The 25,078-nt window shown below is 45.9% G+C and overlaps 1 protein-coding gene across 11 annotated transcripts in view; it reads left to right on the top strand.

Annotated features, from left to right (window-relative positions):
• LMO1 (LIM domain only 1) overlaps nucleotides 1–25,078 on the top strand; it is a 701,992-nt gene that overhangs the window by 572,644 nt on the left and 104,270 nt on the right. The window lies entirely within an intron of this gene.

A 25,078-nucleotide genomic window follows, 5' to 3' on the forward strand; every position in this document is an offset into this window, starting at 1 on the left:
AGCATTTTTTTCTGTCCTGAAACGTTTAAAAAAATAAAAAATAAAACAACCAACCAAGAAAATGGCCGCCGGGAAAGGGAAAACGGAGTCCATTTTCCCTTTCCTTGGTGGCCATCGGGAGCGGACGCGCTGGGAACACAGGTGTTCCCAGCGTGTCCGCTCCCGAAAAAGGATAAAAGCGAAGGTAAGTGGGTTTGGGAGGGCGGGAGTTAGAAGGGGGAAAAAATAAAAAAAATAAAAAGTACCTGCGTCCCCGGCGAGGGACGAGGGAAGCCTCCAGCCGTGTGGAGGAGCAGAGCGGGGATTGCCCCGCTCCGAGTCTCCACACAGCTGGAGGCTGCCATCGTCCCCTGCCGGGGACGCAGGAGCAAGAACAAGAAGGTAAGTGGGGGGAGAAGGGGGGAGGGAGGAAAAGTAATTTAAAAAAAAACCTTACCCGAGCCCCTGGTGTGGAGCGAAGGCAGCCTCTCAGTCGCGGGGAGGCTCGGAGCGGGGATGGCCCCGCTTCCAGCCTCCTCATTGGTTGAGGGACCGCCACGCCCCCCGCCGAGGACAAGGCGGCTGAAATCCCATCCCAGAATCAAAGGATTCTCGGCCGGATAAGGACCCGGCGAGAGTCAATCAGAATGCGTGTTGCATTCTGCTTGACTCTTGCCGGGTACTAATAACTAATATAAAATAAAATCTTTGATAACGTCACTGAGGTTGACAAAAGAGCTGTGCTGTTCAGCAACTGCTCTTGAAACGGATTAGACAGTAAAGAGGCACAAAGTTTGCACAGCGTGTAAGCCACCTTTTTATTCTGAACCTTTGCACTCCGCCATGGAAAATGGAATTTTAGCTCACTGAGAAGAAATCATCACTTGCATGTCAGTCTGGACCCCAACCACAAGGGCAGACCAGCAAAGAAATGCTGGACAATTTTCTTCTGAACTAGAGTCCCAACAACAACTTAAACATGTTTCTGCTTTATTGATCATAATCAATAAAGAGAGGCTGTGTTAATACATTTCTTTAGGTACCAAGTGTGAGGGATTCATGTCAGGCTTGCACTTCCTAGCTTAGAGCGAAACTCCAGGCATTTCACAGTTAGATACAAATTTGAGAGTCCCTGTAGTGACAACAAACAACTGTGTAGATGACAACATATTGATCATGATGCACATCATAACTACAAACATTTGACAATTAGTTTACAGCAAACCATATACAACGTAGAGCAAAAATAATATTTATAACTGTATTTAATGCAGTGCAATTGTTCATTGGAAGTTTCAAATTTTAAAATGATCAATTTTCACTTGTCTTCACAATGGAGCCCAGAATCCTCAGTACGGAATAATGTGGCCATTGCATTCATCCATATTCTCCTACCTTCTGCCTGTGCACCACCATACTCCTGTTACAGAATTCATGGCAGATGTTGCTCGCGTTTCTCCTTAACTTCATAGCAATACAAAAACAATTCCCTAACCAGGGGTAATCAGCCTGTTAGCCTCCATATGGTTGGCCTGCATTCCCATCATCCCCAACCAGCTTAGTGAATGGTGAGGAATCTTGGGAGTTGTAGGCATAAACTTCCAGAGGGTGATAAGTTGGCGGCCCATGCTGTAAACATTTCAGCAATAGTGGTACATAGCCTGTAAAATCACTGTCCAGGGAAGAGTTTCCTCCTGGCACTCAGTATTTCAAAAGTGGCCATCTGGTTCAAAGAATTAAGTAATAAATGTTTTATGACACACTTAACATCAGAGACCAGTTTCAAAGCATGGGGCTGGGATTAAAACCTGTGTGGCTCTGTGTTGTATTGCTTCCAAGACAAACACGTGACCCCTGAGATATCCTCCCTGAAAATTGATGAGGATAAACCAGTGTCATCCCTGTTTGTCTGGTGCAATCTGCAGAAGCACTTGGAAACCCTTGGAACCTTAATAATATCCACATATTGTGCAACTGAGGATTACAGGCCTAAATACCTGGGCTCATTCACTATGGCTTGCCCAGTTACTCTTGCTTTCACAGACATTTTGAACCCTTACAAGATCTGCCTCGGAGAGCAATTATCAATCCCCAAAGATAAATCTGCTCTTTCTAGATACCAGTGCTTGCGTTTCCCAATGAACCATTCAAATTCCAAAATGGACGAGGAAAACAACACTTCCATTAAATGTCCATTAAATGTCTCATTAAATAAGTTTTTACAGGCAATGCATTTTTTAAATAGAAATATATTTGCATTATTTGAAATGTAGCCTAGCTTAGAGCTCCAAAAGGAGGCACAATTGGTCACCTAGATGAGGGTGTACATTCTTCACTCCACCCCCTTAGTGGTGACCTTGGGAAGGAAAAAGGAGGTTCCTGTCCTGGAGGTTCAGTGAGGAATTTCGATTGGGTGGTTTCGACCATACTGGGTTCTCTATTTCGCAGGGCACTTTTCAGCAATTTCCATTTCATGCCCCTTCCCACCACATCCTCTTGACTATTTGGCGAGGGGGTTCCTGTCCATCCACTCTCCCGTAGCATCAGCGACAATCCTGTGAAGCCTGTTTTGTTTTGTTTAACAGGATGCAAAATCCTTTACCGCAGAATCTTTTTTACGGTAATTTAACCTGCTGCCATTGGCCAACTTCCAAAGTCATAGGTGTGGATCCCTTCTGCAGTGCTAGGAAGTGCAGACAGGGCTTCACAATCTGGCTCTGCTACAGAGTACCAAGGCACACTTTCGAGGGCATGGATGCCTCAACACAGATGGGAGCAGTCAGGATCTTGGTCTTTCCTTGGACAGGGGTAGAAAGTGGCACGTAAACCTACTACTCTTTCCTGGCGCAACACACTTTCTGAGACATATGTACACACTTAGGGCCCGATTCATAAAATTATTTGTATCGGAAATACAGAACTTGCACGCCAAATTGTGCTTGTCGATTCATGGAATTTGCGTGCAGTTCGTGCGGGCTCGGCATGTCTCTGCGAGCCATCTAGCGCCTTGTCTGAGACACCACCAGAGTATGGGCATGGCTTGAACAGAGGGTCGGGAAGGGGGAAAAACACAGAAAATGGGGAAGAGCATGCCAAAAAGTGGGCATTATGAAGGACACCTGCAGGCAGTCGCTCGCACGTCCACAATTGTGCCAAACGACTCATATTCATGGAACTACCCACATAGCCTCTTGGCAGAGGAATGGCCACGCAAATCTCTCGATCACTAAACCTCCAGAAGGCAGGCTTAAAGACACTTGCGCATAGGAATTTGCTGTGCAGAGGTGGGTTTGCCTGTCAGATTTAGGGGTGTGTGTATCTAACCGGGGTTCCGATCTAAATTAGGGGCATGCATACGCAGTGTAGCAGGGTGCAGGAATGGTTTACGAGGGTTTGCACGCAGACTTTCAGAGTTTAACTCTGCCAGAAACAGACCCTGCGCAGAGTCCCCGAGTTGCAGGCCTGCTTGCGGGGATCTCATGTACTGTTTCAGGGGGGGGATGTATTTGCACACAGGGTAGCATGCAAAGGTAGCTGTTCTGGCTGTTTATGCTTTGCGTGGGGGCGCGGCAGACACGACTTGCAAATACTGTTACTTTGCACAGTAAATTCCATGAATACGTGGAGCATGCATTATTTATTCTGCGCCTTGGCTCACGCAGTGTCATTCTCGGCGCGTGGCAATTGCGGGAGAAATGCACTATTTTCCATGAATCGGGACCTTGGGATCCAGGCTAGAATACACTTTTTTCCTGTGCCTCTGGATCATTAACATGGCATGCACACTCTTCATTGTTGCACCATATCTTTCAACTAATAAAACATAACAGTTATCAATGCATCAGGAACTAGGTAGTGACATTTAAGAAAAATATTGTTTTACAAATATATCCCTTTTCCAATAGCTAAGATCTGAACACAAGTCATCCTTGCAATATCAAAGAACCAACCACGGTAAACTCCTGCACTGCACCAGCATAGAATGTTCATGTTGTCTACCTCTTCTCTCAGACAGAGTAAAATGGACAAAAGCTACTCTCTCTTGTTCAGTACCAATACAACATTAAATAAAGGTTGCACGGTCCCCAAACTCATAGCCTGATAACTGTGCATTGCATGGGTGGTGGACTGGGAACCAAAAGAGGCGCTGAAAATAATTTTCAAGGTGGCCCCATATTACACATTTTCAGCAAGCCCACCCTTTTCCTATGAGAACATGTGGAAACAAAATAGGTTATCATATAAAAGAGGCCCAGGGTGCAGAGGCCTGCTGGGAAATCACCAGAGGTATGGAACATAGGTTATTTTAAAGTTTCCCGGAGCAGATCACTCAGACAGGAGCTATACGTCACTTCCTCGTGACTGCAAGATGTTTCTTTATCAATGAGACTCCTCACTGCTTCCTGGCTTAGCCCGCCTTATGCAAGATGTTCTCAGCTGTTTGAAAACTGTTGTAATTGTACCCATTCAGCAAGGTCTGATATTATGAAAAGGTGTGATTTACTTTCATTTGCTTACTGCAAGATCTCTTTATGTACTGTGCCGACGGAGCTGATTTGGCTTTCCAACATCCAAAGCCAAAACCACGGTCCTGTTCTCTTTATGGAGCCGTAACCTGCAAGGATTTCATAAGTATAAGACCATGCTGTGAAAATTCGAGTGCTTCGCTCAGTAGCACAGCACATTGCAAAACCTCACAATGCTGTCCAGCTTTGTGGTGAAAGAAACAGAACTACTGAAACATCCGGCCATCAGCAGTGAGTCAGAGTAAAGTATGCAGTCTAACATTTGAAGAAAGTTTAGGCATTTGGTAGGCCTTCAATTTTCCATTACCTTGTAATCTTAGAAGCAGATGTACTGCAGAGCATTACCTGACTGGAAGCCTTTTCAAAAGGCTCTCACGTCTGCGTAATAGCGAATGGCACACAATCAAGTGTCCAATCACTGTTAGGGCTCTTTGAGATTTGTTCTTCAAACGGGCACATCCGCGTGCCAAAGTTACCATAATCTTGGGATGACCTGTCAGCGGAGCCATTAGTTCTATTGAATGCAGCTCCGGTATTCATAAATGCTAGCCGGGTACGCGAAAAGGATTTTACAAGGAGGGTGGTGTTTATTCCAAACAAAATATGCAGCTTTTCAGAGCCAGCTGCAAATACCTGTGCAGAGAGATTGCGGAGTGCCGGTGATTGCTCCCGTAGCAAGCAGTGCATGAGAAACGGAAGAGTTTAGTCCAAACAATATTTGCATTTCATATTACCAGGACAATCCAAAAGCCACTGGAACTTTTTTTTTTTACTTTTCATAGTCTGAATTCAATGGTGCTTAAAGATAATTGTATTCCCTTGCAAAGACGCATGGGACCTCATTACGAGTTTGGCGGTATCACGGGTGTCAAACCCAATTGCCGTTACCTTATGCGGTAATGATGCAGTAACAGTAATTATCCAGATGATTTGGAATCATGTGAACCCTAAAGTCATTCCTCATTTTGGAGGCCCATTTTTCTCCTTGTGGGGTGCAGTATGACTTCATGTGGTAATGCTGTCTTATTTAAGGGGTATGGGTGCAGGGGGGAAGGAGGAAGATGAGGAGTCTGGAGAGTGATGCAGAAGTTAGACCCAGTTAAGGCTCAAGGTTCTTAGAGAAGGGAAGGCCAAGAGTGAGTATAAGGAGGATAGAAGGGAAAACAAGATCCATGATGAAGGGTAGAAGAAATAGGTTGGTGAGGACAGTGAAACAAGGATGCAGTCCAAGAGATATAGGGTAGGTGGGTGAGCAGAAAGGGAAGGGGTAGGTGGTTGGCCAAGAAGAAGCAGGTGTCAGATCTGAGTTGGGCTAGAATGGGGCTATAGGTATCCAAAAGACTGTTTTAAGACACCAAGCAGCAACGTTCCTTGGTCCAGTGTATGGATTGGTAATGGGTGGAAGAAACCCTGTGCGAAGCAGAAGTCAGGTTAAGGGAGAGCTCAGTGAAGTCCTGGCTTGAGTATGGATTTTGGCCCTAGGCCCTTTCCAGCCGGAACATGCCCAGAGAGATGCTGTTTGCTGTTTTTTGCCCTTTACTGCAGTTGCCCGGTCTAGACTCCCAAGGGAGACAGACTAAGGGAGACATGCATCATACCAAAGTAGAGAATGCCCAAATTGTTGAAGCTGAAAATAGCAGAGTTTGAGACTCCAATGTTACCACATATATTTGGGGGTTGGGTTAAGTAACTCTAAAAGGTGTAGGGTTATGGGGGTGTTGTGGGGGTTTCCCCTTAAATATATGTGTGGTAAAAAGGGGTATAGAAAGGAAAAAGAAAACAAAAAGGTATTTTTGGCTTCAATATTATTTTTTTGCAGTGATCACATAGATCCAGGGAAGCAGTGTGTCACATGTTACTTTGGAAGCCAAACAGGGGCTCCAGATGGATTCCATACTTGCTAGCAAAATCCTGGGTGTTGTAGTCCCAGGGATCTTGGTTTTGCAGGTGGGAACATGGTTCTCCGTCATAGCAAGATATGGCCAAAAAAAAGAAAAAACATTTATTGAAAACAAACATCCACATTATCACATGTCCCTCTTGTAGCCAAACACAGTGCTCAAGATGCTCTAGATAGCTTCCACGCTTGTATGCAGAGTCATGGGTGTAGTAGGCTGATTGATGGTGGTTGGATTAGATTTGGAGGAAGGTCATTCAAATGCTGCACGGAGTCTTCTGGGAAAGCAGATATGACCAAGAAAAAGAGAAGAGCCCCCAGACCGTCACATGTCCCTCTGGGAGCCAAACACAGTGCTCAAGATGCTCTAGATAGCTTCCACGCTTGTATGCAGAGTCATGGGTGTTGTAGGCTGATTGATGGTGGTTGGATTAGATTTGGAGGAAGGTCATTCAAATGCTGCACGGAGTCTTCTGGGAAAGCAGATATGACCAAGAAAAAGAGAAGAGCCCCCAGACCGTCACATGTCCCTCTGGGAGCCAAACAGAGCGGTCCAGATGGCTATCGCATTTGCAGGCAGAGCCCTGGGTGTTGTAGACCCAGGAACTGTCATTTATTAGGCAGGACCCTCAGATGGTGGCCAAGAAAAACAAATATTGAAAACAAACCTCTCATCGCCTGTCCCTATGGGATCTAAACACCGTGCTTCAGAGAGCTTTCATGCTTGTAGGCAGAGGCCTGGTTGTTGTCGGCCTGTGGGGCTTTGTTTTGTAGCAGGACCCTCAGATGGCACACAGGGCCCTCTGGTAAAGCAGGATGAGGCCAAGAAAAATAACAATAATGACTTTTTAAAAGATAACCTCTGGGCATTCACAAATCCCTTTGGGAGCCAAACACAGTTCTCCTGATGACTTCCACGCATGCAGGCTCGTTGTTGTAGGACCAGGAAGATTCCTTTTGTAGGCAGGACCCTCCGATGGTTCACAGCTTGGTCATAACTTTGGTTGTGCACATACAACTGCGAATTACTTCAGAGATAAACTCCTTTATTTATTTTTCACACCTCCAATTCTGGAAGCCACAAAGAATTTGCCAACAAATATGACAGGAAAAAAACACTGAGTTAAAATGTATTTTTACCACTGTCCCGCGTGTTTAAAATAAAAATCTCCTGCTTTACACATATTTGGGTTTGGAGGTCATTTGAATTAATAAATTCCTTTTGTGATGCATAAATATGATGCTAATGAGCTCAAGATGCCACTTGACAACTGTTTAGTGTGTATTATTTTTCCCCAAACCAGTAGACACTTAAACAAAAGTATGTTCACATGTTTATGCTGTATGTAAATTATTTCATGAAAGTTGGTCATATTACCTTACAGCTGTTTGTGAGCAAATATGTGATTAATAAGTTCATCCTAATTTTCTTTTATATATATATATATATATATCTCCCAACAAAAAAAAGCAAACACACCAACAGGCAGGCGAACCACACTCTGGGTCAAGGGATGCCGCAGACACATGACCCAGAATAAATGACTTGAAACATGTTTATTACCATAACACAACATGCAGTGGGCACACGGGACAAAGTTACACGTTTCACGCTCACAGAGCGCTTGATCACACATATATATATATATATATATACAGGAAAATGCAAAGAGCTATTCCTACTTGCAAATGCAGTGGGTGCCACAGGCTGAGAGAAAGCCACTCTTGTGAAACAGAAAACAGTAGTTCAACTGGCGAACATTCACCCAATTAAGAGGTGGTGTTTTCACCAGTTACAGAAAAAACTGGCACTCATTTTAGTGAGAAAGTGCAAAAGGTGTTTTTATTATTAAAAATCAGCAAAGCATCCTTTGCAAAGTCATTTAATTCATGGACAGAACAAAAATAAGGTGCCTGTGTAAAATTATGGATCCATTATTATACCATGGCTAACCATATACCCTACACCATCTAAAGATGGCACCCATATTCATTAGAAATGTATGTGAATGAGTATTCAGAGTCATCTGACTGAATACATATGTGCTCTGTGATGAGGCTCCAGCTTCCGCGTTCAAATATAAAAACCAAGCAGCTTGTTTTTCACATTTGCCTGACAAAGTCCTGATATGGATGGAACACGTGGCAATTTAAAACCTGTTTACACGGGCACATTATTGTTGTTCTGCCCATGAATCAAATGACTTTGCAAAGGATGCTTTGCTTTTTTAAAATAATAAAATCACTAAAATGAGTGTCCTGGCTTTGTTCTGTAACTGGTGATAACGCTACCTTAATTGGATGACTGTTCGCCGGTTAAACTGCTGATATATATTATAGGACAGCGATAGCCGCCCTATATAGTTAAGGTGAGTCGGACTCCATAGGAACACCTTCAAAGTATTGTTTATAACTTTTGATTTGAGTAATGGATTTGACCAAAATTTGGAAAGTGGTTAGGGACTCGCCCCCCACAGATTGCAAAGGTTTGTAAAAATATGTAAATAAATAAGAAAGTTAATAGGAAGACAAACAAAAGGTTTTTTTTTCCAAAGTTGTGGCCTACTTCCTATTAATTCTTCCATAGACAAACAAGGTCAATCTTATCACAGCCCAAACGGCTGGACGGATTTGGAGCAGGTCCGAAACAACTTGGACATGAATCGTTGAGTTAAGATCCATGCGTGATTTTATTCTGTGCAGTAGTTATTTAAATATTTGATGGAGAAGGGGGTGCCCCTTCTCACAAAACAGATAGCTAAATCTTTGGGATTAACCCAAAACTGGCGGTTTTTAGAAATGAAACAGCTGCCATCTTGTTTTTCTCTCAACGCGAAAGATAACCACGGCTCAGCCGAGGATTTGAGAAAATGAAACACCGGAAAAAAGCTATTTGGTGTTAAATAAACATGCAAATGCCATCAGGCTAGAGGTGGGGGGCTGGCTAGTGGGAACCAAGTGAAATGTGGGAGTTGGATCGGGTCTTGGGACTGAGTTTGCACAAAAAGCTTTCTGTAACCTCAGCTATGGCCACGAATAGCCGACATCTCAAAGCAAACTGCGTTACAGAAACATTGTGTGTTGTGGGGGGGGGGAGAGGGCGGGGGAGTTGAGGTGGACATCTGGGGAGTAGGGGGAGCTGACACAGATTAGGGGGTCACTTGGTGAGGGCCTGAGGGGGGAGGAAAGCATGGTTTTTATTGGCCATTTTTCCAATATTCGCAGCTATATTCGAGGCTACAAAGGACTACGGATAGCCACGTGTAAGAGTAGTTTTGTGCCCACAGCTATACATGTTGGAGTGTCTGTATTTAATTTCTTTTTAAAAGGTATTTTTACAGGTAAAGTGACATCAGGGGTGAACAATCATGGCCATGGTCAATGACAAATAGGTATTTGGGAGTCCTATCTATTTTGGCTATGTGTTTTCAGACTTTCTTGCTTGTGAGAGTGTGGGAAAAAAAATAAGAACATTCTTTAAAAAGGTCAATACAAAATGGAGCCATCCCACTCTAGTTTTAGATCTCACGCATGCTATTATATCTTGTGTAAAATGTACCCACTAAATGCCCTATCTAGTTTACTGTCATGTATAGTCTGCTTTCTTTATAATCATCTACCTTACATAACTACATGAGCAGCCATTTATTGTATTGATCTTTTAACTTCCATTGTTTTACTAATGTCTCTTTCGTCATTCATATTCCATACTCAGACTATAAAAATAAATTGTTATAGCCACAGCTATATAAAAAGGGGAGCGATTGGTGTATTGTGGATTGCAGCTGGCAAACAGCAATGACTTGGGTGTTTAACCACGGCTATCCAAAACATGTCTAACACCACGGGTATAAAATGCAGCAGCTATAAAAATGTGTTAAAAAAGTATATACGTGCGTGGGTACTTGCCTTGGAAAGTTGTTTTAAGATGTATTGAGTGTAGTATTTGTAAACAGTTATTTTAAAATTTGTAATACTTTTTATTCATTAATAATACATATAAGAGTACATACTTTAAAAAGGTAAATGCATATTTTATAACAAATCTTATAACTGCAGCAATAAAAAAGGGAGTGATTGGTGTATTGAGGATTGTGGCTAGCCGTAACAATGGCTGGTGTGTTTACCTGCGACTACGCAGTACCCACCTATTGCGCGGCGTTGCTACCCACAGGTAAAAGTGCACCTTATTCAGCTGTAGCTACACACATGCAAATGGCACACCGAGTGTTGTGTCGTAGCCGCGAGGAATAGCAGCCGAACCAGCAAAGCTTCTCTATCACTGCGGTTATAAGAAGCACGTCCATGGATGCGTCAATGCTTTACGCCTTTTCATTGGTTGTTGTGGTAGACGTGGCTATTCTTATAGTCACGCCTCTTGGACCATAGATTTTCTGTGCAATTATCATATTTTTATGTGGATGATACAGGTCAGATTTTATCTGTATTTGTTATTTAATGTGCTTAGGTGTTCCCTTGTTTTATTGGAAGTTTTGAAGGTTGGCTTAGTTTGATTTTGAGTTTGGAGGAAATGTACGTGTACCCGTGGCTACAAAGCAAGATTTATAGCCATGTTGAATACCCGTTATTTGTATGTGTATCAGTGTTTGTAATTGGCCACTATTTTGTCTACTTTTCCCATTTTGACTGCAGAACTCACACTATGCTCATAGTGCAGTTAATGTTACCTGTGACAAAATATTATTGTCATTCATCAGTTGTTTGTCACTATTTTGTTGAAGTTTTTATTTGATAATATGTTGATAATGGAGCTTTGGGATTTTTTTGTTTCTTACAATAGTTGTTAACAATGAAGTGGTACTGCTGTATATGTAGCAAATAGATGGGTACAATTGTTGGAAGTTGTTTATAAGGAAGGAACATGTGTTTCAGTGAGGTGCATTTTATAGAATCACTAAGCATACTTCCTGCACCCAAAATAGAATGAGCACAGAGCAGTAGAAACTTGATTTTATTTGAAATCTTTTTATAATCTCTTATGGTGTTTATAAAAGAGTTTTTGGGGTGATCTGAAAATGTGTTTGGTTTAAAAAGATGTTTTATGCTGAAGTGTGCTAATCTGTGGTTATATATAAGAGAAAATATATTGTTTCCATTTGTTGTTTGTTATTTAGTGAAGCCTAGTGTTTAATTTCATGAAAAATATGTTGGATTGGTTCTATTTTAAAGATACACTCATAAAGAATATGGGAATTGTCTTAGTTGTGCAAATTCCTATTATGTAAAACATTCATAGAATATTTTTTTCCAGTGCATATTGCCCCCAATAAGTACAGACACACTATGAGCTTCAGCATTGCAATTTCAGTCCACAATTATTTTTGAAGTATGTGTTTGTTGTGCTTACTCTTTTCATGAGTTGTTTTATGTTTTTATTTTTGTAAAATAAGGGGATAAAAAATTGCCTCTGAAAACAAATGATCTATATTTGTAGTGGCAGCAATTGCTTTAATGTTCTAAAATAGCTATTCTGTAACCATGTAGGGTGCAATTTCACACCATGATGCAGTTATCATATTTCAAACATATTACGTTGCCGTTGTGTAGATTGGGTATAGGTCGGATGGGAGGAGGCTGGGTGGAGGTGGCTGGAACAGAGGAGGTAATAGAAGTGGAAGATCGTGACACAGATGTGCTTTTCTACAGTAGATACCCGTGCGCAGGTTATAGGCCATGGATTTGTACATTTAGAAGGAAATTAGCCTTCCTATAGGTGTCAAGCTGATTGGCCCGAGAGGACCGCGTACCTGTAGTCTTGGTGGTTGGTCTCGCAGAGGTCGCCAGTCTGGAGTCCAGGAACTGATGAGATAGCGGCACGAGGAATCAGCCTCTCCACCACCCAAATGAGGAACTGGGTGAAGGATGGACCAACCCCCAATGTCACAAAGGCACTCTCCCAGGTAAGCGTGACAAGAGGATGTAGGCTCAGATGGAGGGAACCATAGTCCAGGTAGAGCTTGTTGTCCAGACCATGAATCTTCCAAGAACCTCAGTGCAGCGACAGTTGATAGATAGACCAGTGTAGCAGAAAGGTATTCGTAGTAGGCAAAGGAGCTTGGCTGGTGCAGATAGTTCCAATGGTACACAGGATGAGATTCGGAGTCAGGCAAGACAGGAAAGAGTGAGGACAGTTGGAACTAGTTGTCTGGCCAATTAGAGAACTGTAGGAACGTGCCCAAGATGGAACAGGGGGAATGCAGGCTAGAGTGGGATAAGTCCCCTCTACACAATGATGACTCAGGACAGAACTCCGGAATGGGCTGAGGGAAGACTGACCCAGGGCAAAACCTAGGTAGTAGCTGGAGGCTGGCTGGCCCAGGGCCGAACCCAGGTGAGGATTGAAGGCAGGCAGGCCCAGGACAGGACCCGGATAAGAACTGGAGTCAGGCTGGCCCAGGGCAGGCCACAGGTAAGGACTGGAGGCAGGCAGGCCCAGGACAGGCCACAGGTAAGGCTGGAGGCAGGCAGGCCCAGGACAGGCCACAGGTAAGGCTGGAGGCAGGCAGGCCCAGGACAGGCCACAGGTAAGGCTGGAGGCAGGTAGGCCCAGGACAGGCCACAGGTAAGGCTGGAGGCAGGTAGGCCCAGGACAGGCCACAGGTAAGGCTGGAGGCAGGTAGGCCCAGGACAGGCCACAGGTAAGGCTGGGCAGGAACAACGAGGAAAGCGAAGCAAACCGCGTTGAGACGCGGGCAGCTTTGACTAGCGGCCTCTTTTATGGCCGCCGGCGCCCGAGAGGCCTGGAACGCAAACCGTTCCGTTTCCGGGCGCCGGCGAACCCAGAACGAGGCTTGGAAGGCAAGCCCCCACGGCGCATGCGCGGAACCGAGAGAGAGGACCTCCGCGCATGCGCCGAAGGCCGCCGGCCCTGTAATCCGTTGCTCCCCTCCCGGCGAGTCCCCAGACGCGAACGCGCGGGTAGACTCGCCAGGAGGAAATGGGAGCGGCAGACCCCAGTCTCCCGCGTGACATGACACTATGCCCCCTCCCAGGAAGACCCGGGGCCCCAGGCTTCCAGGGAAACCGTACGTAGAACTCACGTATCAGCCGGGGAGCATGCACGTGCTGGCGCGGTTCCCAGGTACGATCACAGGCCGGGTACCCCTTCCAGTCAACCAAATAGTGGAGCACCCCTCTACGGTACCGGGCATCACAGATCTCGTGTACCTCAAACTCAGGGCCCCCCTGTACCAAAACAGAGGCCGGACGAGGAGAGGTGCGGCCATAATCATCGACCACATAGGGTTTTAACAGGGACACGTGAAAAACGGGATGTACACGCCAGGAAGAGGGTAGGTGAAGACGGAAGGCTACAGAGGACAACCGTTTGGTGATAAAAAAGGGTCCCAAATATCGAGGGGCCAGTTTGACGGGCAGATTGCGGAGAGGCAGGTTCTTTGAGGACAACCACACCTTGTCGCCCTCCTGGAAATTAGGTTCTGCACTCCTCTTCCTGTCTGCCTGTCTCTTCATCCGATCCTTGGCTTCACTTAAGATCTTGTGTGCAAGTTCTTGCTGTTCCCGGATGTGTAAGACCAGACCATCAGCAGAGGGAACAGTACTAGACGGAACTGGTTGAAAAGGCATTAACCGAGGATGTAGACCAGTGGAACAGAAGAATGGGCTGACTCCAATGGAGGCATGAACAGTGTTGTTGTAGGATACTTCGGCCAGATCTAGCCCACCTTTCCAATTAGACTGTGTGGCATTGGCAAAACAGCGGAGGTACCCCTCCAAAGTCTGATTGGTCCTTTCGGTTAGCCCATTTGTCTGTGGGTGATAGCCTGAGCTTAGAGCTCTATGTATTCCCAGATGACCACACACCTGTCTCCAAAATGATGAAAGGAACTGGGTACCTCTATCCGATATGATTTTCTCCGGTAGGCCGTGCAACCGGTAGATGTCGTGCAGAAACGCTGAAGCCATTTGAGTAGCTGTAGGGATTTTCCGGAATGGGATGAAATGGGCCAGTTTGGTGAAGCTGTCCACAACCACCATTATACAGGTGTACCCTTCAGATGGAGGCAAATCCACAATGAAATCGGTGGCGATGGTATGCCATGGATAGGGAGCCACTTCGGTGGGCATTAACAAACCCAATGGTCGTCTTCTGGGAACCTTGCACTGGGCACATATTGGACAGCTGTCAATGTACTTCTGGACCTCGGTCGCCCAACCAGGCCACCAGAACTGTCGGGATATCAACTCTCGAGTGGCTCTGACCCCGCGATGTCCTCCTATGGGTGAATCATGGAATCCGTGTAGAATGCCCCTTCTAATGGCTCCTCTGGGTATGTAGAGTCTTCTTTGAAAAAACAACAGTCCGTCTCGTTCTGATACTAGTTGCCGACTAAGAAGGGACGTTCTTTCTGGATCCGACCGAGTGGCTTCCGCGATGGACTTAAGGTGAGAGGACAAGGCCAGCAGAAAATGGCGAGGAGAAATCAGTGGCTGTTCTGGACAGGGCGTCCCATCTACGTTTTCCAGGGACCTGGAAAGCGCATCCGCTTTCGTATTGGAGGTTCCCGGGATATAAGTAACATGGAACTCAAACGGAGAGAAGAAGAAGGCCCACCGGGCTTGACGAGGAGTCCGACATTGCAGAGAGCGAAGATATTGCAGATTGCGATGGTCTGTCCGCACCTCCACAGAAAAGCGTGCTCCGAGGAGAAAATGTCTCCATTCCTCGAATGCGGTCTTGATGGCTAACAGTTCCCTTTCAATCACCGCGTAGTTTCGTTCGCTGGGACTCAACTTGCGAGAATAATAGGCTACTGGATGTTCTACCAACGTGATAGGATCTTTCTGAAGAAGGACTGCCCCTACAGCAAAGCTGGAAGCATCGGCCTCCACTATGTAAGGCAACTCTTCCTGGGGATGGCGCAGGATCGGGGCAGCCATAAAGGCCGACTTCAATACGTCGAAAGCCCGGGAAGCCACGAGATCCCATTCGAACGTGATCTTGCTGCTGGTTAGCCTGGTGAGGGGCGCCGAGATCTGTGAGAACTGTGGGATAAAGCGCCTGTAAAAGTTTGCGAATCCCAGGAAGCGTTGGAGAGCCTTGATATCGTGTGGATGTCTCCATTCTTGTATGGCTCGCACCTTCTTGGGATCCATCCCAATGCCTTCTTGATTGATAACAAATCCCAAGAATTCAATGCTGGGTTGGTGAAAGCTACATTTCTCCGCTTTGGCGAACAGGTTATTGACGGACAGCCGATGAAGGACCTCACGAACATGTTCCACATGCTCGTCTAAGGATTTAGAGAATATCAATATGTCGTCCAGATAAACCCAAACGGATAACCCTAACAGGTCACCAAAGATGTAGTCCATGAATCGTTGAAAAACAGCGGGAGCATTACATAGGCCGAAAGGCATAACCCTGTATTCAAAATGCCCAAAAGATGTCTTGAAAGCTGTCTTCCACTCGTCCCCACTCCTGATGCGCACCAAATGATAAGCTCCGCGGAGGTCCAACTTGGAGAAGATTCGCGCAGTATGCAGGGTTTCAAGGATGCTGCGAATTAAGGGTAAAGGATACCGGTCCTTGGCTGTTATGTCATTCAACTGCCGGTAGTCGACACAGGGTCTCAATGTACCTTCTTTTTTCTTTACAAAAAACAGGGGGAATCCTGCAGGCGATTTCGATGGCACAATGTACCCCTTTTCTAGACTCTCCGACAAATACTCCTGAAGAACTAGCTTCTCGTCACGTGTCAAAGCATATAGTTTCCCATGGGGAATAACGTGGTCCGGTAGCAGGTCAATGGAGCAATCAAAAGAACGGTGTGGAGGAAGGGGTATGTTGCCAGGTTCAGAAAACACATGTTTGAATTCGGAATATTCCTGTGGGACCAGAGACGTGGAACATAGATGAACCCCATTGCTGTCCGTTATTAGAGAAGTCGAGACGGTCCTGGTGGGAACGGGTAGCTTGCATTCTTGAGCACACCGTTCGGATGAAAAGGTCAAGGTCTGGGTTCTCCAGTCTATCAAAGGATTGTGGTGTTGCAACCAAGGTAATCCCAAAACCATCTTGTAGTTCGGTGACTTGATAACATCAAAGGCTAGTTCCTCGTAATGATCAGCAATCAGAAGGGCCAGTCCAACTGTGAACTGACTAACGGGTCCAGAAGACAAGGGAGTACCATCAATAAGCTCCACCGACAGAGGCGTGTGTCTGGAAACGAGTGGTATCTTATGTCTGGTGACGAACGTTTCGTCGATGTAATTGCCGGAAGCCCCACAGTCCAGTAGACCGGATACTTCCAGGTTCTTGTCTGGTAGTTTAATTCGGACCTTCAGGGTCTGTAGTACCGCTGGTTGCATGGGCAGACGTATAGAACAAATAACAGAAGGGTCTGAGGAAGGAATGGGACCTGTCGTTGCCCTTCCTGTATACGACAGGTCTCCTAGTTTCCCGACTTCTTCTTCTGCGGACGCAAAGGACACGTACCCAAATAATGTCCAGCTGCTCCACAGTAAAGACACAAACGCAAAGACCTCCTTCGTTTCTTCTCTTCTTCCGTCAAAGGTCCCCTCATGGCTCCTACTTGCATGGGCTCAGGTCCGGACTCGGTCGACCCAAACGAACCAGCAGGTGTGTTGGTTGTCCGGGGACCGCTTCTGTCAAGCCGACGTCTCTCAGCCTTTCGTTCGGCTAGCCTTTGGTCAATACGGAGTACTTGATCGATCAAGAGTTGAAGGCTCTCTGGTTCAGGGATGTGAAGTAACTCATCCTTGTACTCCTCTCTCAGGCCTCGACGAAACAGTGTCTTCTGTGTAATTTCGGGCCACTGGGAGTCAGTAGCCAAAAGTCGGAAACGGCTGATGTAGGTGATGACGTCATTGCTTCCCTGTTTGTAGTCCATCAATTGATTCTGTGCAACGGAGGCCAGGTTCGGCGTCTGAAATACCTCAAGAAAGGCCTTTTCAAAGGCAGCAAAGTCATTCAAAATAGGACTGTTCGTAACCACAAACGGAGTTGCCCAAGCTACTGCGTTCCCAGTTAGGTTCCCCAAGATGTAACCAATCTTGGCCCTATCAGTGTTGAAGTAGGTAGACCTGAAGAGAAAGTGTATTCTGCAGTGGTTACAAAACTCCGCCACCCGTCTAGGGTCTCCGTCGAATTTGATGGGTGTTGTATGAGCCAATGATCCCTCTCCTTGAGAGGTACTAGGTGCTCCTTGCGTTATCATTTGTCGTAATGTTTGATTCTCCTGACGCAGGGCGGTCATCTCGGCCCTGAGCGCTAGCAACTCGTTCCTCATGTCCTGCGATTCATCCATCTCTGAATCAGGAGGAGGGCGTCTCAATCTGTCAAGCTGATTGGCCCGAGAGGACCGCGTACCTGTAGTCTTGGTGGTTGGTCTCGCAGAGGTCGCCAGTCTGGAGTCCAGGAACTGATGAGATAGCGGCACGAGGAATCAGCCTCTCCACCACCCAAATGAGGAACTGGGTGAAGGATGGACCAACCCCCAATGTCACAAAGGCACTCTCCCAGGTAAGCGTGACAAGAGGATGTAGGCTCAGATGGAGGGAACCATAGTCCAGGTAGAGCTTGTTGTCCAGACCATGAATCTTCCAAGAACCTCAGTGCAGCGACAGTTGATAGATAGACCAGTGTAGCAGAAAGGTATTCGTAGTAGGCAAAGGAGCTTGGCTGGTGCAGATAGTTCCAATGGTACACAGGATGAGATTCGGAGTCAGGCAAGACAGGAAAGAGTGAGGACAGTTGGAACTAGTTGTCTGGCCAATTAGAGAACTGTAGGAACGTGCCCAAGATGGAACAGGGGGAATGCAGGCTAGAGTGGGATAAGTCCCCTCTACACAATGATGACTCAGGACAGAACTCCGGAATGGGCTGAGGGAAGACTGACCCAGGGCAAAACCTAGGTAGTAGCTGGAGGCTGGCTGGCCCAGGGCCGAACCCAGGTGAGGATTGAAGGCAGGCAGGCCCAGGACAGGACCCGGATAAGAACTGGAGTCAGGCTGGCCCAGGGCAGGCCACAGGTAAGGACTGGAGGCAGGCAGGCCCAGGACAGGCCACAGGTAAGGCTGGAGGCAGGCAGGCCCAGGACAGGCCACAGGTAAGGCTGGAGGCAGGCAGGCCCAGGACAGGCCACAGGTAAGGCTGGAGGCAGGTAGGCCCAGGACAGGCCACAGGTAAGGCTGGAGGCAGGTAGGCCCAGGACAGGCCACAGGTAAGGCTGGAGGCAGGTAGGCCCAGGACAGGCCACAGGTAAGGCTGGGCAGGAACAACGAGGAAAGCGAAGCAAACCGCGTTGAGACGCGGGCAGCTTTGACTAGCGGCCTCTTTTATGGCCGCCGGCGCCCGAGAGGCCTGGAACGCAAACCGTTCCGTTTCCGGGCGCCGGCGAACCCAGAACGAGGCTTGGAAGGCAAGCCCCCACGGCGCATGCGCGGAACCGAGAGAGAGGACCTCCGCGCATGCGCCGAAGGCCGCCGGCCCTGTAATCCGTTGCTCCCCTCCCGGCGAGTCCCCAGACGCGAACGCGCGGGTAGACTCGCCAGGAGGAAATGGGAGCGGCAGACCCCAGTCTCCCGCGTGACATGACAATAGGTGTCCTCCACATTGTTGTAACGGAATTGAATAAGGTGCTGAATCAAATTAGAGGATGCAAAAGTTTGGGGTGCTTTATTGGATGCTTCCATCTGCAACAGCGTAGAATAGGAAACACACAGAACATCTTTAATGTTCTTTTTACTGTATTGCTATTTGATAAAGAAATACTGCCAGCAGTCAATGAGAGTTTTCCAAGGACACCGATTCTTCCATGGAGTTAAGGCAAATATTTATCATACCCATGCACATCATAACTTTCATTGCTTTTTCTTCTCTGTGCTGAGCAGGTTTTCTGTATGGTCTGAGCAAGTGATTGGCACATTAACAAAGAAAGTGACAATGCCCAATGCACGCTGTTTTGGAAGGAATGGTATTAGTTGTGCAAACTCCTATTATGTAAAAAAGAAATCAAATGTCTTTTCCAGTGCAAATTGCTCCAATAAATAAAGGAACACTGTGGGCTTCAGCAATGCAATTTCAGTCCACATTTAATATGTGAAGTATGGGTTTGTTGTACCTACTCATTTCATGAGTTATTTTTCTGTTTTTATTTTTATAGCAGAAGGGGATAAAACAAATTGCCACTGAAAAAAATGTATATATATTTGTAGTGGCAGCATTTGCTTTGGTGTTCTAAAATAGCTCTTCTGTAACCATGTAGGGTGCAATCTCACACCATGATGCATTTATCATATTTCAAACACATTACCTTGCAGTCGTGCAGATTGGGTATAGGCAGGATGGGAGGGGATTGGGTGGAGGTGGCTGGAACAGAGGAACTAATCGAAGTGGAAGAGAGTGATGCAGACATGCTTTCCTATGGTAGAAACCTGTGCGCAGATTATAAACCATGGGTTTGCACATTTTCATGGAAATGATCCTTCCTATAGGTGTCCACCACATTGTTGTAATGGAATTGGATGAGGTGCTGAATAAAATTAGAGGTTGCAGAAGTTTTGGATGATGTATTGGAAGCTTCCATCTGTAACAGCGTACAATAAGAAACACACTGAACTTCTTTAATGGTCTTCTTATTCTTTCATTGCTTTTTCTTCTCTGTGCTGAGCAGTTTTCCTGTAAGGTGTCAGCATGTGATTCACAAATTACTGAGAAAGTGACAATGTCAAATGCAAGCTGTTTTTGGAAGGAATGGAATTAGTTTTGTAAATTCATATTATGTTAAAAAAAAATAGAATGTTTTTTCCAGTGCAAATTGTGCCAATAAATACAGGCGCACTATGGGCTTGAGCAATGCAATTTCAGTCCATAATTAATATTTGAAGTATGGGTTTGTTGTACCTACTCTTTTCATGAGTATTTTTCTGTTCATATTTTTATAAAATATGGGGATTAAAAACAACTGCCACTGAAAAATTATTATATATATTTGTCGTGGCAGCAATTGCTTTGGTGTTCTAAAATAGTTCTTCTGTAACCATGTAGGGTGCAATCTCACACCATGATACATTTATCATATTTCAAACACATTACTTTGCAGTGATGCAGATTGGGTTTAGCTAGGATGGGAGGCAGTTGGGTGGAGGTGGCTGGAACAGAGGAAGTAATAGAAGTGGATGAGAGTGATGCAGACATGCTTTTCTATGGTAGATACCTGTGTGCAGATTATAGGCCATGGATTGTACACTTTGATGGAAATTAGACTTCCAATAGGCGTCCTCCACATTGTTGTAATGGAGTCAGACGAGGTGCTAAACGAAATTAGAGGTTGCAAAAGTTTGGGATGGTTTATTGGAAGCTTCCATCTGTAATACCTTAAAATAGGAAACACACTGAACTTTTTAATGTCTTCATACTCCATTACTACTTGACACAGAAATATTGGCAGCTGTCAGTGATAGTTTTCTGGGTACACTGGTTCATCCATGTAGTTAAGGTGAATATTTTGCATACCCATGCACATCTTTATAACTTTCTTTCATTGCTCTTTCTTCTCTGTGCTGTGCAGGTTTCCTGTGAGGTTTGAGGAAGTGATTAGCAAATTCTCCAAGAAAGTGACAATGTCCAATCCAACTTCAACATATCCTTGGTGTTTATTGCATTCTTATTCTTGTGTTGAAATATGTCAGCAGGATATTTAATCAAAGATGTTTAAGCTGGTTATTTATATAAAAATCAAACAAAACAGAAAAAGTAACAAATGTTTATTTTTCACCAAACTGGTTTTTCTTAAATAGGGATGGACAAAGTCTGAAAGAATCAACACTGATGCAAAGCTAGAGATGTGTCTGATGTCAGTCGCCCATGCTGGGCTATGAAAAGTTTCAACTTGAATCAGTGGCTAACATATAATTCTCAAGCTCCAACCCTAACAACACACACACAGCTCTAGAGTACACCCTCCATCATCCCCACATATATTGCTCATTCACTGCACTCCCCATCTGTACCACCTGCTCTTCCTACCCCATCAAAGACTAAATTGCAGGGGGATGGGATCTGATTTGCTGAACAGCAAGCAAAAGACAATTGCATGACTCACAAAAGTATGCTAACACCCACACACAGCCAACAGAAACACGTGGCGTGCCTAGCACAGATAGTCGGAATGCAACATCAGATTTGTTCCTTCTGCTCTAACTAGCTCAATCATGAATCCATCTTTATACTTGCATGAACCAAAGCTGTAGGAGACCATGAAAATGGAAAAAGCCAAGCTATATCAAGACCCAATAATTTAGTATAAGACAACATGACAAATATTATATAAAAGGTCTGGAAGATGAGTGACTTGATGGGCAGTATATCTAATATCCCCTTAGGTTTTTTTCTGTTAACTTTTTCCTCTTTTATTAATCCTTAAATTGTTGGCTGTTATACAATTCTATGTGAATTGGATGAAAATACACATACAGATCATTTAAATGGCTAAGAAATGCTAAAAGGAGACCACTTCTTCCATTCAGTAATGAAAGCTGGTTCTGCCATGGTTTGACCCGTTTAAGGTGTACTCCATTACACCATTTAAGAGGAGCGGGGGTTGCGGGGGTGTCCCCTGGTCCCCTTAAATGATATATTGGGTCCAGGGTTTGCGAGGGTGTCCCCTGCATCCTTTACATGGATTGCGGCGTCAAAGCCACTGCATTTTTGCCGTAATATTTTGTGTTCACAGCCATTGTTGCCGCAATTTTTAACACATGGAACCTGAAAAAGTGCCTTTTCCATTTCCACCCAGCCCTATTCCCCATATTTCCATATTCTTAACATATGTTTATGGGACCAGGAAGGTCAAATGAAAAGGACTAACCTATAAGCAAGGACGGGAGAGGAAGTTGTGCCCTCTTCATCGCTATTGGTACGATTCTATACAATTCACACATGGAGCTGATTGTTTGGAAGACCCTCTTTCCCAAATTACATGTCAAGAATATTAGCATTCGACAGCCTGTGGAATTGCTAAACAATGTTTTGTCTCTCTATACACCAACCAAACTTGAAGCTTTTTAACTACCAGACAGAGTCGTAGTCCAGGGCTACCCAACATCTGTAAATACCCACTCAGCATAGATGTGTGGGCATTTACAGATGTCAATGTCGCTGCGGTGGGACCAACTAAATTAGCTTCATGCCCCACTCATTAAACAATCCTGACTACGCCTCTGCTACCTGAAGTCCATTTAAATCACAACAGAGCAAATACTTTACGTAGATGGGTACAGAACAGTCCATCTCATCAGATGTGCTTTAACAAAGGACATTTTTTCAAGGAAAAAATAAATATGCTACAAAAAAATAAGGGTTGTCCTTGCAGCACTGCATTCTTACCATCAATGCTAAGTGGGTTGTGAGAATGTAAAGATGTGCTGTACAATTTAAACAAATGAGTACCAAACTAAGTACACTTGAATAGGCGGCACATTGTGCTACTCTCTTCTGGTCCTACCTCTGTTTTTCTCTAACTGTTACAGCACACTTCCCTGCAAGCAGCACCAGAAATTAGTGGATTTTAAGATATTTACTGCCCTCCTGGGCCTGAGTGCTTGGAAATTGTTTTTGGGGGAATACTGTACTGAGTTGTTTGTTTCTGTTGCCCTCCCATGTCTCCTCTCTCCCGGTCTCCCTCCTCCCTCATCAGTCTCTCCTTCCCGCCCTCCTCCCAACCCACCCACACCCCCTGATTGACCTCCCCTTCCTTATCTCTGACCTTCCCTGGGCAGCCTGTGCCCAGCAGCCCTACGGCTAAGGGCCCCAGGCAAAGGGCGGCTCCTACTTGGCGGCTCCCTGTAAGTGTCTGCAGGTGTCTGCAGGGGATGCCAGTTGCCAGTTAATCTCTCCTGGTTGGTTCTGCTAGTCTCCCCACTCCCCCCTCTTCTGACTCTTCTCACAGTTGTGCTGTTCCCTGTGCTGCTGTATGACGCACGTATCAGAATTTATAATACACTTTTGTCATTGTGAAAACTAGGCCTTTTCTCCCCTTTCAGGATTCTCAATCTTGGGTGGCTTCCCAACTTGTGATTAAGTGAGCATTTGTGAGCTTGTAACCCTGAAAATATGTCCTATTGCTCCACTTGATTAAATCTCACTATCTTGTCAGCCTACTCTCGCAAGTGCCCCCCCCTCACCTTCCACCCCCTCCTCTCCCACCTACTCTATGGTGCTCTCTGTCTCTCCTATCTTCTCAAACTGCTTCTCTATCGACTATCCTGCTCTCCTCACTAAATCTGGTGGGAAGAAGTTTAAAAAGGACATCCTGGTCTCCAACCCAGGCCTCCCTATCACTGACACCTACACCAGTGTCTCCTCCAAGGAAACTCTCACCGACATCCTCTTTGTCATGCCTTCACCTGATTTATGGACCCTTCATATGGTCTCTGTGCTCTCTCTTTTCTCATCTTCTCCCATTGATGGTGGCACCCATTGGGACGCACGCCTGGCCTCCTTCCATTCCTCTAAGGTCATCATTAATGTTTACTCTAATGGGACCGCCTTGGTCCAAGGCACACAGGCCAACCTGCTCCTCTTTGATAGACTCTTCTTGTGACTCATCAACTTCACTTTCTTCTCCTGCTGTCCCCCATCCCCTTTCTTTGGCTACCTTGCCCTGCCTCTCCCTCTCTGCCCCCTCTCAGGCTCCTTCTACACCTCTGCAGGGCGTACCTCTGATCTGTACCCCTCACCCGGAAGTCCTTCAAGGATGGCAACCTTCTCCACATTGCCACTCTTAACTCTCGCTCTGCTGTCAAACATTCCTCCGATATCTGCTGCCTCTTTGAAGAACTTGACCTCGATGTCCTCAGTCTCACTGAGACATGGTTCACGGCCAGCTCTGTCACCAGCTTTGGCACGCTACAACCTGACGGCTACAAGATCCTCTCAGCGCCCAGGCCCAACCGCTCTGGTGGGGGTGTAGCCCTTATCTTCCCTGAGTGGATTCCTGCCTCTGTCATTCCTACACAGACCTACTCTCTTTTGAATGCCTTGTCTGCAGGCTCTCTCTCTCCCCTAGCCATTCCCTTTCTGTGGCTACTATCTATCGACCACCTGGTCAGATTTCTTCCTTCCTCTCTGAGTGGGCGGACCTCTCCTCTTCACTCCTGGCCTCAACCACTCAACCCCTCCTTCTGGGAGACTTCAACATCCACCTGGATGCCTCCTGTCCCCCCTCTGGTCTCTTTCACGACCTCTGCAACTCTCTCTCACTCACCATTCTTCCCTCTGGCCCGACTCATTCTGCAGAGCACAGTCTCGATGTTCTGATCTCCTCAGACCTTCCCCTCTCTGTCTCTCTCCCCTCCTCTCTCCTGGAGTGATCACTTTCTCCTATCCTCCCACCTCACCCTCCCTACCCCTCAGGCCAAGCCACCTCCACCCCTGCCACCCACCTTCTCGGTCATCCGACCCATGAAGCGCGTGTCAGTTGAGGCTTTCCCCACCACCTTCTCACCCCCCTTCCCCTTTGGCTGACTCTCACGCCCTTTCCACGCTTCACTCCTCTATATCTGATACTCTTGATATACTTGCCCCTGTCATGAGAATACGCCTGAAGCCCAAAGCCAAGTGTAACTCCTGGTATGTCTCAGACCTCGGCACCCTGAAACGCAAGTGCAG

Source organism: Ambystoma mexicanum, chromosome 11, assembly GCF_040938575.1.
Source record: "Ambystoma mexicanum isolate Mex_15411 chromosome 11, UKY_AmexF1_1, whole genome shotgun sequence".
Lineage (NCBI taxonomy): Eukaryota > Metazoa > Chordata > Amphibia > Caudata > Ambystomatidae > Ambystoma > Ambystoma mexicanum.